Here is an 8233-nt window from a genome sequence, read left to right as displayed (position 1 = left end):
AATATGAAATCTATTTTTTTTGCCTGATTTTAAAAAGATTGTAAGCACCAGAAACAAAGAGAATTTCTTACAGAAGGAGAAAAGAAGTGCAGATTACCATCAGGAAATATCAGGATCAACACTAATACTCTCAAGAGTAAGATGTGTACCATATTTGTACTTAATTAAAATTGGAAAAAGTAAAATGAAGCATTGTCTTGCATTAACTGGGCAGTGCACTCAAGTGGATCTCTCAAACAGATTGAAAAGTGCTTCTTTGATTAAGAGTTTACACCATGGTCTAGATAAATTAATTTTTCTCTTTCAACAGCATGTTGAAATATTTATCATAATTTTCTGTGTAAATGGTATTCATAGGCTGATTCTGATTTCAATGACTGTATTAAATTTTGTAAATTTAAAATTAAATCATTGAGAAAAATATTTTTTGTCTATGGGACTCTTTAGAAGATTCAGTATGCTTATATATTTCTCATATTTATGATTAATTGTTCAAATAAGTATCACTGATCCCTTAAGTGGTGAAAAATATTTTAAGCAGAAAATTATCAATGACTAAGAAATAAGATATCAGAAATGCTGTTACATGGGTATGATAATTTCACCAAGTAACAGAATACTTTAATGATTCAAGTCTGTTTCAATATATTCAGTCATTATCCATATATTTGCAAACAGTACAATTTCAAAAATAAACTTCATATATAATCTTTAATCCATAAAAATCCTACAAGATTTTCTTTTTTTTTTTTTTTTTTTAATTGGAGAAACTGTACTTAAGAATTTTTTATCACAAAAGTTAAAAGGCTAAATTGTTACAGAGCATAAATATTCAGTGAGATTTCAAGGTTTCAATGAATGGGAATGACATGTTCTTATAATGATAGATTTTAGTAGGTGTTTAAATAAGATGCAATACCAAAAATTATTTGTATCAGTATCAGTTGCTTTGGAAATATTGTGATTTTGTTAGTTATTTTTTAATAAAAATAGATTCAGAGCCTTCAGAATCCTTGTTCAGAACCAGTTTTTGATCACAGTTTGTTTGCAAGAGGAAGCTGTTTTTCAACAGTAAGAAAGGAAAACATCAAGTGAACACCTGCAAGAAGAGGTATCTCTCACATGTTTCATCAGTTACTATTTTTGGACAGCAGCTGCCTTCTGAATTGATTTTCTAGGAGACATCCTAGAAACAGACCATGAAAACATCTCCAACTTAAAGCTCTGTCCTGCATTCAGAGGGGAGAAAAGAGAAGTATGCATTTTTAAGGATGATTAACCTTCACTCTGTTAGTGTTAATTAGCTTGAACTATTGCAAGAGATGACATAAATGAAATTGGATTGGATAGGATAATTTCATTTATGTACTGGTGAAAGGGAGTCATTGTGCATTGACTTAAAAATACCAGATTTTTAGTTATGTTTTGGGGAATTATTCAGCTATAGGAGAGGGGTGCTGAACTGCAGAATTTTCTATTTTTTAAACACCTTAGGGGTAATTTTATGATTTACATTTAATTTAAAAATAGATTTTAAAGAAAAAACTGGAACATTTCACAAACGACACTAAGTTGGGGGAGGGGGTTGATCTGCTAGGGGGTAGAAAGGCCCTGAGGAGGGATCTGGACAGGCTGGCTCGATGGGTCAAGGCCAATAGTATTAGGTTGCGAAAGTCGAAGTGTCAGGTACTTCACTTGGGTCACAATAACCCCACACGGTGCCACAGGTTTGGGGCAGAGAGGCTGGAAAATTGCCCAGCAGAAAAGGACCCAGGGGTGTGGGGCAGCAGTGGCTGGACATGGGCCCAGGTGGCCAAAAAGGCCAATGACACCCTGGTCTGTATCAGCAATAGTGTGGCCAGCAGGACCAAGACAGTAATTGTCCCCCTGTACTCAGCACTGCTGAGGCCACATCTCAAATCTTGTGCTCAGTTTTGGGCCCTTCATAGTAAGAGGGACATTGATGTGCTGGAGCACATCCAGAGAAGGGCAGTGGAGCTGTGGAAGGCTCTAGAAGCTAAGTCATATGACTGAGGGAGCTCAGGTTGTTCAGCCTGGAGAAGAGGAGTCTCAGGGGTGATCTTATTACTCTCTACAGCTGCCTGAAAGGAGGCTGTAGCCAGGAGGAGGTCATCCTCTTCTCCCAGGAAACAAGTGACAGGACAAAAGGAAGTGGCCTCAAGTTGTGCCAGAAGACATTCAGGTTGGAGATCAGGAATATTTTCTTCACTGAAATGGTAGTTAGGTGTTGGAACAGGCTGTCCAGGGAAGTGGTGGAGTCACCATCCCTGGAATTGTTCAAGAAGTGACTGGATGTGGCACTCAGTACTATGGTTTATTTAGCATGGTGATATTTGCTTAAAGGTTGGCCTCAATGATCTTGGAGGTCTTTTCCAGCTTTATGATTCTGTGCTTCTAATAGCTTGTGTTTTTCAGTAACTATACTTATTCAGTAAAATAATACTTTTCTTTTAAGGCATACTTTTTTGCTGCAGGAGAACTTCTCATGCATCTTATGTTGATAGCGAACAGTATGCTTAAATGTATAAAAGGTGAAATGGCTTACAGTTTCTGTGATATGGCAAGGAATTCTATCTTCCAGAAGAAGTGTCCACATGGAACCTGCAGAAGATGATATTTTTTTTTTCTGTTGGATGAAATACAAGTTTCTGCAAAGACAGATACTGCAAAGACAGAATTCTACATCACTAAAAAGGTTTTCTTTTCAAAACACCCTCAGTCTTGGTGAGGTATGATACTACATGTTTCTTCTGTGAGAATAAGTTAACACCATTCCTTCACCTTGGCTATCTAGAACAGTCATGGTTTAGCCCTTTGATGATAAACTCCATGGGACACAAGATTTTCAAAAAATCTTTGAAAAAGACTACAAATGTCCCCTGACATCTGTAGCTAGGACAGTACTGAAAAACAATTAATCAAAATTCATTTCCCATCTTTGAAAGTGCCCTTTTCCTTTCAGGAAAAGGACAGCTTGTCTTCCCATCCTGCAGATGTTAGTACTGTGAAATAACATATTCAGAATCCTAAGCATTATGTGAAAAGGATTTATTTAAAAACAAAATAAAATAATTATGGTAGAAGACATTTATACTATTCTGTTCTACAAAAGAAATTTACTGTTCTCTCAGATTTTTCTCTGTTGAATTTCAGTATAACTGAATTCCAGTATTATTTCACTGAGTTATCACAAAAGAGAAATATAAAATATAAATAAACACAAATATATAAATTATTCTCATCAAGATGATGTCAAGTGCTCAAAAAAATAAGACTCTTCTGGGAGGTTTAAAATTTTCTTGCATATTCTCACAGTAACTTTCTTTTTTCACATAAAGCTTTGAAGGAAAGGATGGTTTGGGGGATTTTTTTGGGGGGGTTTTGCTCTGCTTTGTTTCATTTTCCTGTAGAATAGCATAAATTTCTTTTAACTTGCCATATTCTCTAGAAAATATGAGATTAGAGCCCAATGTCTGGTATAATATTGTAAAGACATGAATACCTCTGTTACACATTTTTTTTCACGTTGTCTTGTTCAACTGTCACTGAGTTGCTCTTCCCAAACATTAAGCCAGTCAGAGCAGTCTTTAAGATACATCTGCTATTACTTTCAAGTTATGAGTTTTTACCTGATATCACCATATAGAAAACTATCTTCTTTCTGGAAAGAAGAATAAACTCTTGTTTAGTTATACTACTGACATAGGCCTTTAATTGGTATATGTGATCACAATCCACTTTTTGTTGTAAAATATTTGAACCTTGGTAGTGTGCCCCAGCCAAACCATTTGTAGTTATTTTTACTCAGAGTGGGACCAGGCTGGAATTACCCTCACTGGCTTCACCTGGCCTTTCCACCTTCATCTGCAGCACATCAGCCCCAAGAGTGTTTTTAAGCTCCAGTCTGAAGATTTGAGGGGAGAGGTGGGGTGGGCATATGTCTGCTCCTTGTCCTTTGCTGTCTTGTTTGGATTTCTGGGACTAACTTGGTTGCTGATCACTGGATGGGTTTTGTTGCTGTCATCATCTTTATGCTGCTTGCCTGCATCAGGAGCCCCACCTATTAGAGACCTCAGGAATTCATCAAGGACTGAAAGGTAAACTGTGCTAAAGTGGAAAAGAATTGAGAAAGAAGCTGAAAAACTAAATACCAAGATAGCGAGGAATAGATAGAAAAGGACTGTGCTGCACTAGATTAAAACCAATCATATTACCAGAAACGTGCATGTGCACTCGTGGACAAAATAGAGAAACCAATCAAGCAATGTGAGATCTCATGCACAGCAGTTGGAAAATGTATAAGTACTGTATCATGTAAAGGTTGTAAGATCTAGAAGTAGAGTAACACGTATAAGTAAGTAAAATGCATAAGTAGTGTACTAGGTAAAAGTTGTAAATGGTAGAAGTAATTGTACAGGTAAAAGTTGTAAAAGGTATAAGTAAGTAAAATGTGTAAGTAGTATATTATGTATAAGTAGGTAGAATGGGTAAGTGAGCAAAGTGTATAAGTAGGGTATTATGTCAAAGTTGTGAGATATGTGAGTGCAGTGTATTTTAAACAATAAGAAGCTTCTGCATAATCATATTGATTTGTTGATCAGAAGGCGTGAGTTCCCACAACTTTTCTGTTCTTTTATCTCTTTTTGTGTTTCACCAGAAGAAAAGTTCTGGCTGCAAAACAATTTTTTCCAGCTCACACTAATTAGAAATTAGATCTATTTCATTCTAACACAATATCAAAAAATGTCTGAATAGTAATTGACTTATGTGGACTCTTATGCATCTTCCATAGCAGCAAAAACTTGATACATTGATACACTCTACTTCTATTTCATACCTAATAAAACATCTAGATTACTTTTCTGATATGGAAGCCTCAATAAAGAAGCTGTACATTTCTGGGGAAAAATGCTGAAGTACTAAAATACAGTTTATTATAGTTAGTTGAAAGATGGCAATGGTCCTTTTGATTATATTTATACTAATAAACTGCGCAGGTCTGGAGACGGGTTCACACAAAATATGAGACTGCTTTGTCTGGTAAGAGGCTACTCAAATACCTCTTAATACATACCTTTTGCTACAGCAAAGAACGTCCTCTCGAGCAAACTCAGGTATAGAGGGGGCTCACATAGGTCAAGGCTGTTGTTGACACCCATATGAATAATTCTTCTTTTATTTGAATAAAAAAGAGTATATGCCATATGGATAGGGGATCCGTTATGGCACCTGTCTTTAGGGACAGAGTGCATGTCCTGTTCCTTTGTTGATGGAGACATTTATTACATTTAAAATATTTTGATAAGCTGCCTGCATATAATTTTTTTTCAAGTGTTATTTGCTTGTTTCTTTGATTGTTTTTTTTTTTTTATGGTTACCTTGCTTTTCATTTTCACTTTTACATTTTTGCATGAGTTTGGTCTTTTGTTCCTTCAAAACAAATGATTACTTCTTTCTGAAGGAACATCAATTTTCTGTTTTTTCTAGTCTTTTGACACAGGATACTTTGTGTAGAATCTGTAGTTTCTCTGAAGTTGTATCCTGGTTATTTCTGATTTTCAACATCTTTGATCCAAGTGCTGGCATAAAGCACTAGTATAACAAAGTAATTTTATGACAGCTTCTTTATAAACTTTTCATTAACAGTTGCTCTGAACCACACAGCAGTATTTGACATTGCTTCACAATGAGATGTGGGGGAATCTAGGCTATGATTCTTTTTGTTTCCCTTTCTGGAATATTGTCTTTGCTAGAGGCCTTCAAAATAACTAGGGACCAGGTAAACCCTACTGTACCATCATGTTTGTCTTCACAGGTGTCTTGGGGTGACTTTATGATGCTGTATTCCCTATCGTCTGCCCTTTGCCAGACATGAGTTCTGTGCCTTTAAAGGTAGGTCAAGGAGAGCAGAGGGAAGGTGATGGAATTCTTTCTGTGGCCTGTGTTCAAAACACACAGATAACTGCCTCACTCTCTCCCCAGCTCTTGGCTCTGCAGCAGGGAAGAGAGATGCATTCTTTTTGCTTTTTATCTATCTTATTCTTTAGCTGAAGTAAGGAGTTTTCCTGGGACTGTGGCTTCTTCTTTTTTCTCCTGGAACTGTTCAGCTCCAGTCCAGAACACCATAACTGAGAGGCCCCACACTGTGGTCTGGAGGGGCTCACGCCACACCCCAGCTCTGGAGAGAGCAGAGCCATACTTACAGAAAGGACTCTGAATTTACCAGGTCTTCTCCACAGCAAGAGGATTTATTATTTAACATTATTCATTCTCTCATGCCTACATGCAGCCTGCTTGTTAAATAAACAGTTGTTTTGGTTTTTTTTTTACTTCTCTCCAATAAATTTCTTTTTGACCGTGGTGGGGAAGGGGCTGCTGAAACCTGCCTTCTATTAGAGGATATCTTCATTTCAGATGTTTCCTTCTAATTTGTCTCAAACCGAGACAACAGGCTACCTTTAAACACTGCTGGGATCAGGGAAGATAACAGGGAGAGAAGTGAGACCAGTGCCTGATGAAGTTCACAAGCTGTTTGCTCATGAAGAGGAGAAAAATATGGGTCACTCAAATCGTCTTTGAGTAGTTACATAATCACAGTTCTACACTAGAATGTTTTCAAATGTGACACTGTTACCTTTTCTCCAAGTCTTTTTCATGTCTGATGCTCTGTCTATGTGGCTCTATATATGAGAACATGTAGTGAAGTTGTTGGCATAACACTTTGCTACTCCCAAGCCATTTAATTTTCCTAAATAATTTAAGATTATTTCATCTCTCTTCTGCCCTTCAAAGTTGTTTCCATAAGAATGCCGAAAAGTCCCACATTAAAATATTTTAAGATCTTGACAATAAGGAATATGTAATTTACCTTCCTTATTTTAAATTAATGAAGTGACAGATCTATATGTTAGCTGTCTGATTAATCCCTGATTTAAGAATAAGTTCTCCTGCATCACATACAGTAAACTAAACAGATTTTTTCTTTTCAAAATGGAATAAGTAGGTTAGGGACGAAAATAAAAGGACAAGTATTAGGGAAAAATATGTTACGTTAGAAATCCAAAATATGCTAGGTGAAGCTCCACTTGTCCCACTAACAGAAAAGTTAATATGCCTACAAGCACAGAGTAGTTAAAGAGTAATTTGAATAGCCTTTTATAGTAACTACTTAGCATAAGATAAAATAGACCTTCCCATTATAAAAGAAAAACCTAAATTAAATTACTGAATCTTGGTAAAACCTACTACAAAAGCAGGTGTAAAGTGGTAAAATATAGCTTGTATGGATAACATATCTATATGAATCTGTGGTACATCTATGGATGATATCAGCTGAGGTGATTCTGTATTTTCTAACTTTATACCATCTATTTAGATTTATAATTGTGTAGGCACTTTCTGGGTGCATACACAGATGTGGATGAATGACTGAATCATTGTTGGGGCCCTCCCCCTGCCATGTATCCCTGGGAGAGGGGTCCTGGGGCAGAGACACGGGGTTTCCCTGCCCCTGGTCAGCCTCGTTCCCCATTGGTTGTTTTGTGTTCCCCTGCGTGGGCAAGGACCCTCAGGTCCCGTGATTGCCTCAGTTCCTCGGCAGAGCCCCGGCCATGGGGCTGGAGAAATAAACATCTCTGAAACATCTAGCAAGAATCTGTCCATATCTATTTCTTTTCCCTGGGCTTCCTCGTTTGATGTGCATGTTGTGGTATCTGCACTGTAACAAATCTTTGTTATAAATTATTCCATATTTAACTAGTTGCTGATATTAAATTGTTATTAGTTATAGCACATATAATGAAAAATTGTTGTGGCATTTCCTTTAAAGAAAGTAGTGGGAAGAAGCATGATTCACAGTCACAAAATTCCTACAGACACTTGTTAGGGTGTATTTTTGCTATCACACTTGTAGACTTCTGCACAAGTTCGTCATATAGTCTTTTTACATAATGTAAATGGCAAAAACTAATTTCTATGTGCAATGAGGAGCAACATAAACAGTCTCTTGTTGAATAGTAAAGAAACCATGGCATTTGGTGAAGAAATAGGAAACTAATATAATCTTAGGACTCAATGCTTCTATCTGGACTCATTTGCATTTTATTGCTGCTGTCTAGAAGGAAGGGAGAGTGAAAGTACTTTTTTTTAATGTGTAGCTAATGAAGGTGCCAAAGGAAAAAATAATCATTAAAAGACTGCTGTTCCTGCTCAT

At 36.6% G+C, this 8233-nt stretch overlaps 1 long non-coding RNA gene across 1 annotated transcript; it reads left to right on the top strand.

Annotated features, from left to right (window-relative positions):
- The first annotated feature begins 3928 nt into the window (after positions 1-3928).
- LOC138118418 (uncharacterized) lies at positions 3929-6350 on the top strand. Its single transcript, XR_011155120.1, has 3 exons — positions 3929-4118; positions 5837-5913; positions 6069-6350. It is a non-coding gene; the product is annotated as an uncharacterized lncRNA (long non-coding RNA).
- Positions 6351-8233: the final 1883 nt, after the last annotated feature.

Source organism: Aphelocoma coerulescens, chromosome 1 (assembly GCF_041296385.1).
Source record: "Aphelocoma coerulescens isolate FSJ_1873_10779 chromosome 1, UR_Acoe_1.0, whole genome shotgun sequence".
NCBI lineage: Eukaryota > Metazoa > Chordata > Aves > Passeriformes > Corvidae > Aphelocoma > Aphelocoma coerulescens.
Note: the sequence above shows the minus strand (reverse complement) of the source record. Positions and strands in the feature narration are given on the sequence as shown.